Source organism: Papilio polytes, unplaced genomic scaffold (assembly GCF_000836215.1).
Source record: "Papilio polytes unplaced genomic scaffold, Ppol_1.0 DF823823.1, whole genome shotgun sequence".
NCBI classification, from domain to species: Eukaryota; Metazoa; Arthropoda; class Insecta; order Lepidoptera; family Papilionidae; genus Papilio; species Papilio polytes.
Genome location: NW_013525381.1, coordinates 163,860 through 171,938, shown reverse-complemented (window position 1 = coordinate 171,938; position 8,079 = coordinate 163,860).

The window sequence follows — 8,079 nt, the reverse complement described above, 5'->3', positions numbered from 1 at the left end:
ACTAGATAATAATCATTTTATGCTAATAGCTGCAGTTCCGAATTCCTATTGTTGTTGAATAAATCAAATTATTAGAATTGTTGACATCATGAAAGCCTTGTTAACGACAGATTAACTACGATACGTAATTTATATTACAGTGAACGTAGATCAAACAAATAACGCGTCTCTAGTTCCTATGGTATTTTGGATGGTCATTGTTGACCACCTCTGTGTTGCCGCTCATTTCCCTACTTTTCTTATATAAAAAAGGGTTGAATATATGATAGAATATAAAAATCTGTAATAACTTTAACCTGACGAACAATGAACAGTGCAAAAAAGAAATGTGTCATCTGTGATTGTTTTTTGACTTTCAGGACACAAACCTTCACTTAAGTTTCAAAATGTCTTATTAAAATTCTGTTATCAATTTCATCACAATCTAAATTGTAGTAACAAATCTACGAATTCAGTCCATTTTACAACAGCCTGATAAAGATTGTAAGAGAATGCAATAGAAACGTTTTAATTCGAATGTTTATACCACATCAAAGTACTTGTTTGATAGCGAGTGAGCTAACTTTTTTAATCAAAAGTTTTGGGGAAACTGGAATTGTTACACTTGAATTTACATACCTGAGGCGCATTCAACTTTACTTCTGGATATATCAACTAAAAGTAACTTCGACGAATAACATAAACTGAAATAAAAAATAAAATGTATAATTATAATAGTATAAGAGCGTGTGCACATTTGACACTTAACTAAGCTTGGTAGCCTCCCATTAGCTCGGTAACCTCCCAATAGCTCGGTAGCCTCCGAATAGCTCGGTAGCCTCCCAATAGCTCGGTAGCCAAACAGTGACCACTCAGTCACAAAAAAAGACACTTAACTATCGCACAACTGTTTAGTCTTGCTTTGATTCCTATGATCTTAAGTAGAAGAGCGCACACTACTCGATATTAGTTGTACAACTAAACAGTTGAATTGGCTACGAAACAATCGACAATCGCGCAACTGTTGTGTGATAGTTTAGTCAAAGATATGCGCCTCTTAGATAGCCAAAACAAATAATTTCCGTTTAAAAAGGTCCTGTCGGGTGGCGGTAACACGTAATGAAACGACCAGGTTTACATTTAGACTAACTTAACTCTACTGGCACAACTTGCATACAATTATAACTCAATTTTAGTATGATTTATTTTTAATTTTGGTTGCGTGGAAAAAGTAATACAAAGTTACGTATTTTTAATTTGTTTAATTAGCGCAGTAACGCCTTAACCCACAGTAACTTCCATTGAAACGCTCTTCATTTGAATATCGCATTTATATGTAAATTAGCGTGTGGTAAATACTACATATTGCTTTGTCAGTAGTCTTATTTTGCTGTAGCAGAGAAACAAACAGATATATTCGAGTTTACTTGTTTCCCCCAAGGAAATATTCTTCCATTTCGACACAAAGTAAGGCTCACAAAAGAAAAGCTTTGCTAGCGCGAACATTTTGTATTGCCTAGCATTTATTGTGTGAAAAATATTGTACAACGGAATATCATTGTCAAAACATGGTATTAGAAAACGTTTTTTTCAAGGTACAATACAAAAACCTTCGAAGTAATTCAAGACTACAATCCCCAATGGAACCAGGGTTTATTTACACCTTAGTTTCACTTAACTACCATTACCGGTGGCATTTGATTCTTAACAGTTGAAAATGTTTTTTCAAAACAAATGATACGTCGTTGAAAGACTAAACAGTTTTTTGTCTTTCGAGTATCTAAAAAACTTTTATTTAAAAGCACAAACACACTTTAATTCTCTAAAAGAAAACAGGTACGTTGCGTTAGTTAAATAACCTAGAATCCATTACGAGACAGGCGAAGCTGTAACAAAAAAACTGTGTTGCGATTTTTTTTATTTACAAAAAAGTAAACAGTTTTAAATTAGCGAGTGTTTCAGCAGTTTACTCGTTTTTAAACGCCCTTGGTCTCTTTGTCGTGAATTTGCGTCATTACAGAGTCGGTTGTTTTACTATATTTTTTTCACTTTTCTTAATTGCTTAGTAGACATGTAGTGCAAATAAAAAACACATTTTGTAATTTAACCCTTAATTCGACCAAGATTGTTGTAGCAAAAAACTATTTTTTTAGTAGTCATATTTTCTGATGTGAAATATGAATGAAATATATTTTTTATTACTTATCTACACTATCGAACTAAAGGTTAACTAAAAAAAGGAAAGCCAAATTATTTCTATAACAATTAAATTAAATATCGTTAAGGCTATATGGCACACTTTTATTTTATTGCTAGCTTTCACCGCGACTCTGTCTGCGTAGAACTAATGAAAACAAAAGAAAGTAGTCTATGTCTACTTCGATACTCTGCTCTACATTTATGGCAAATTTCATCTAGATCCTTTCAGTTATTTAGGTCAACTCTAACAAACATCCATCTTAATTTTTGCATTTATAATTGTAAGATAATAAGAGGTAAAGTAAGTGGCAAAATTTTGTATCTTTCTATGTACATAAAAAGAAATCATGTACAGCTGTAATAAACTTTTATGAAGAAGGATAAAAAAAAATTTAATAAGGTTTCCCTAAGTAGCTTAAAAAGTAATAATTCTATGGATGAATACCGCTTCTAAGTGAAATCCTGGATTACAGTTGGTTCTGCTGGCTTACGGGGTTGTTTAATTAAACTTAATAAGCATAATCCAAGTATTTACACTCTTCCATTAAATGTACTGTCATTAACATAATTATTTTATTCTGTAACCAGTTAAACGTAGAAAGAAAATTATTTTTTACACTTTCAAAGACATACATAAGAAATCTAGAATAAGAGCCTGCTTTTTGTATACATACTGAAAAAGAAGCCATAGTTAACGTTCACCATAATCAACCTGCTCTTGCCCTACGAAGGTTCGGAACAGTACTGCTCTTCCATACTTTATCAGCTGACATATTTTATTTCACTCCCTTCTTAAGAATATTATCTTTCACACAATCTTTCTTCGATACTCCTCTACCTTTGTGGCTTTAGTACTACCATATATGTATACGTTTTATAGCTTAGTTCGCTCGCGTGAAATTAAAAACTAATAAAAAACATAACCTATGTTACTAACTGATAATGTAGATTTTTAATGGTTAAAGAATATTTGAAATCGACCGAAATTTTAATCGGAATGTTATAAATAATTTTTCGTGTAATTCAATTAAGGCTAATTATTTCGTAAAGTAAAAATGTGTCAAATAATATTCAGTGTCAAATTGATCGAATACAACTTTTAACAAGGCACGGCATCAAAGATTATTTTTCTGTTTTCATCAAACTTTGAAATGAGGAATTCCAAAACATCAACTCGAGCGGCGAGACGAAAAGTTATAATTAATTTATTATGCCGCATTGTAACTTTCACTTGCGAATTTTATTTAGTTAAGTGTAATATGATCAGATTAAATTAATATTTTCGTTGATACTAAATTTATTTTCACAATTAAATGATCCCAATCCAATTCCCTTGAGCAGTGACCTTTTAAAACATTATTTGAATAAAAGAACGATACAAAATTGAATAGTATTTCTATGTCAAAATACAAATTAATACAATGTTAAGTGTTGGTTCGTTTACAGTCCATGTATTGTTTTGATGAAATAGTGATAGGCTAAGATCCAAAGCGTTTTTTCTACCCTCATAAGATTTCCTCATAATACCTACATTATCTGAAAAAGCAAATTTTTTTAAACATGTAATCGGGTTGCCTAGTTCTAAATCTGATGAGGTAAGGTCATCACTGGTGTTGTATTTCTAACTATATTAAGTTTTTGTTATTCTAGCATTTCACATGAATCTATTAGGGATTATTCGTATAAAATATAAAATGTACAAGGTAATAGCAGTTGCAATTAACTTTAACAATGCATTATATTCTGTCTCACTGTAAATAATGTATTAGTGAACGTTGCCGGAACTAAGTCACATTAAAATTTTAAAGCAGAACTTGTTACTTAACGCTGTAATGTCAATGAATAATGTATTTGTGCTTAATTTATTCTTTGCACGAGATTTTTTTATCATTTCAAGATTTTACGTGTAATGGACCACAGAGTTAAAAAGTTACACATTAGACATGTGCCTTTGAACGTAATTTCACGTGATTGATAAAGAAAATTCGTTAGAAAATAAACTTTAAATCACTAAACATTATAGTAAATTTTGTACTGGTATTTAATATAAATTTGTACGCAGATAAACTTGCACGAAATCCAATTTAGATTCAAAGGAAGTAGTGGAGTTCATCCGGTGCGGTAACTATATCACGCCCCTTGATATTTCGATGTCAGTTTCGATGTTTACAATATATACGAAACATCAACATATACTTTTAATAACAATTCAGAATTAACATATAACTAAGTTATAGCAAATAATTTTATGATTTATTAAAGACTAGCTTGCGCCCGCGACACCGTCCGCGTGGAATAAAAAAAGTTTTTTACCGACTTCCCAACAGAAGGAAGTACTCAATTACTCAAGTACTCAAGTACTCAATCTGTATGTTTTTTTATAACAATGCAAAATCTGATACAAACCTAGTCACATTTGACAGACTTTTTTGAAATGTTTTGACCTACTCAATTTAAATGGAAAAGAATTGTTGTCGAACAAAGTAGGGTGACCATATATCAGGGAAAGTCACTAACAGAAATTCAAATCATATATAAATTATTTATTTCCAATTTCATTATTTCCATATAAATATTTTACTTTTAACACTGTTTATTTTAACGACTTACTCAACTGAAAGCTTCTCGGGTAACAGTTAGCGAAGTTGAAGATTCTTATTTCCTTTGACACAGTTTATTAATTAACGCTGGCAGGCGATATCGGAGCGAAGCGAATACAAGTTGAGAAAGGTCAAAGTATTTTTTTCCTTTAGCACACTGAACTGAGCAAGTTCTTTATTGAAAAAGAAAACTGTAAATATACAAATAAGTGAAATGTATTTTCAATTCGTGTTCCTTCTATTACATCGAAAAGGTCAAAGTTCCGGCGATGTATCGAGAAATTCTGGGAAGTAACTTATTTCACTGCTTACTTTCAATAAGTTCACGCAAAGCAACGTATGCTACGATTTAAGTAAAAGTTTATTCCATTAAAATATTATCTACTTCCATTAAAATTTTTATCCAAATTTTGGATAATTCTAATGTATCTAACATAACACAAGACGAAAAAGTACAAAAATTATTCCATAATTGTATAGAGGAAACAAGTCTCTAATGAATTTGAGAAATGTAATTTAGAAGTTCCAGTAAGGAATATTTTCAAATTAGATTTATTGAACATCTGTTGCTCATTTTCAGTACAATTTAATAAAAGTTTTTTCCTAGTAATTAATATTTAGGATTGAGATTCTATCTTCTATGATCTTATCTAATTATATTGATTATCAGATAAATGTATATCGGGTTTTTAATTGCTCTTACGATCCTTAATTTATTTTATTTATTTATTTTCAAGGAAGACCAACAGCTATTTATTACAAAGTAGGTATAGTGGTACAAGGTGGTTAAGTCTGTACCTAAATTTAATTATTTAAATACTTTAACTGTAACATTATAGACATGTAAAAATGTTTCGAGATCGGTTATAATGCTGTGTCGCATTGTAGACTAAGTTTAATGTAATTTATAAGCAAACGTGCATTAGTCGGTTATTATAAAAGTGGTGCATATAATAAATATGACACATTTAAGTGAACTTTCACACGTCTGCAAAGCATGGAGCAGGTACTCTAAAGTAACGAGTCGTAGCGAGCGCCATTCTTTTTAGCGGCCACTTCTAAACGCCAACAGACCTTTTATATTTTGCTAATGGCTTGCGGTGGACTTTCTTCACAAGCATGTGCGCCCTATTTCTTATACTCTTTTATCTTAAATTTATGCACAATATTAAAACTTAGATTTAAAAAAAACTAAACCTAATTTAGTAAATGATAAATTGATTCCCTCTATAGTAAGATAGTCTTTGTAATGTGTATTTCGACACTAACACACTTTTTGTTGAAAACTATTTCAGGTCTAAAATTTTTCAATATCTAAAGATATTGGTTGTTGCTGCTACTAAAGTATATTATTCCCCATTGTTACCTTTTTTTAACGGTTGTTCTCAACTTCAGCAATCGACTCAATAATTTGGTTAGATACATTTTCTTAGTTTTCCAAATAAATCATTCAAATTGACACTGTCGGTATTAACTAGGTAGATAAATGTTGGCGAACTTTCTTGTTCCAGATGCTGCTCGCAGGGAAACGTTCGAAATGGTTAATTTGATAATTGCTTGAGCAAACTTTCAAAACATCTTGTACTTATATTCGCTCAGTTAATTGAGATGAAAATTATTGAAGGTCGAAATAAAATATCAAGTATCAATTTTCTTTTGTTCACGGTTTTTTTTACTGTTAAATCCTATTATAACAAATTGTTCTTCTTTTAATTATTCAAGTTACATTGAGTTTTTTCTATAGTACACGGTTTTATATTGTTATACCACAAAGCTATCTGCGAGAGCTCTTAGGGCGCGGTTCCATTGTACTGTGCGTGCAATTCTGTTAATAATGGATGGCAAACAGCACCGAGACGAGGTTACATTGAATATTTAAATCAGGAACTGTGAACGTAAGAGTGATTTTAATGAATAATTAATTAGATTTTCTGAACATTCTATATTGTATAGAATATTCTAATAGTATTAATGAATGTTCCTTTTCCAGCCAGCGGTGTGCCGTCCGAAAGGTAAATATAAATTTTATACGACAGATTTGTTCGAAGAATTATTCACTTGCCTAGTAAAGGTCATATTTAAATAATTGTTAGCAAATACATGAACATATCTACGAAGTAAATAACTTTAACAACTAATATTGATATTTCAATATTTATTTTTTAAATTGCAATATGCTATTAATGCATATAATTTATCTATACAAATATTATAAAGAAAAGATTTTTATTTTTTCATGTAATTAATTAACTCAAAAACTACTGAGACGATTTCCAAAATTCTTTCACCATTATAAGCTACAGTATTAGTGACTAACAAAAACTGTAGTTTCTAAGTTACGCGGGCGAAGTCGCGAGCAACAGCTAGTATTGCATAAATGCTATTTCTACGAGTTTACCGAGCGTTTAAAATTGCCTTCATGTGTAAAATTTAATTAACAGCGTAAAACTTGCATCAGTAGCCGTTTGATAGAAGTTTTGCAATACCGTAATTCAATTTAATTTACATTTCGTTGAATATGTTTAGCGAAATCAAAGTCGAATTCATTATATATAGTAACTGTATATGCGCTCTTTGATGCATTCACGTTCACTAACATTCGATAAGTTTTGGATGTACGTTTTCTTTGAAGTGAAATAGGACCGCGCACATCTTTGACTAAACTGTCGTAAAACTGTTTACTCGCGCTTTGATTATTATGTGGTGGTGCGCACACTACTCGATTTTTAGTTGTGCAACTAAACAGTTGATTGAGCTGCGAAACAAACGACGATCGCATAACAGTTGCTTGACTGTTTAGTCAAAGGTGTACGCGCTTAAGTATTTATTAAAACTAGTGTTACTGATAATTCTTTTAATATCACTACCAATACAATTAGTGTTACTATAACAGTAAAAAGATTGTAGCTTGTTTTATTGTCAAAAACTCACCATAAAACTTTTTGTTTATTCTAAAAAAATTACCTTTATCATAATTAAAATTGATTTAATTTCTTTTGATACACGCTAAACATGGTATTCGGTTCATCTAAAACACACAAGTTACATAACAGAAAATTTGAAATCCTTTATGAATTATCCTGTACAAATTGTGTGGAAAATAAGCACATTGCAATACGATACGCTACAATGAACTTGTGGGGCAATTTGAAACATTACAGCTGTGAAGCTCACAGCAATCGAGTAATTTATGTTACGATCAACTAAATTTTACATTGATTACATTATAATGTAACGAGTTCGCGTAAGAAAATACGAAAAAAATTATAATATTAAAATCTAACTGTTTTGAACTGTTTTA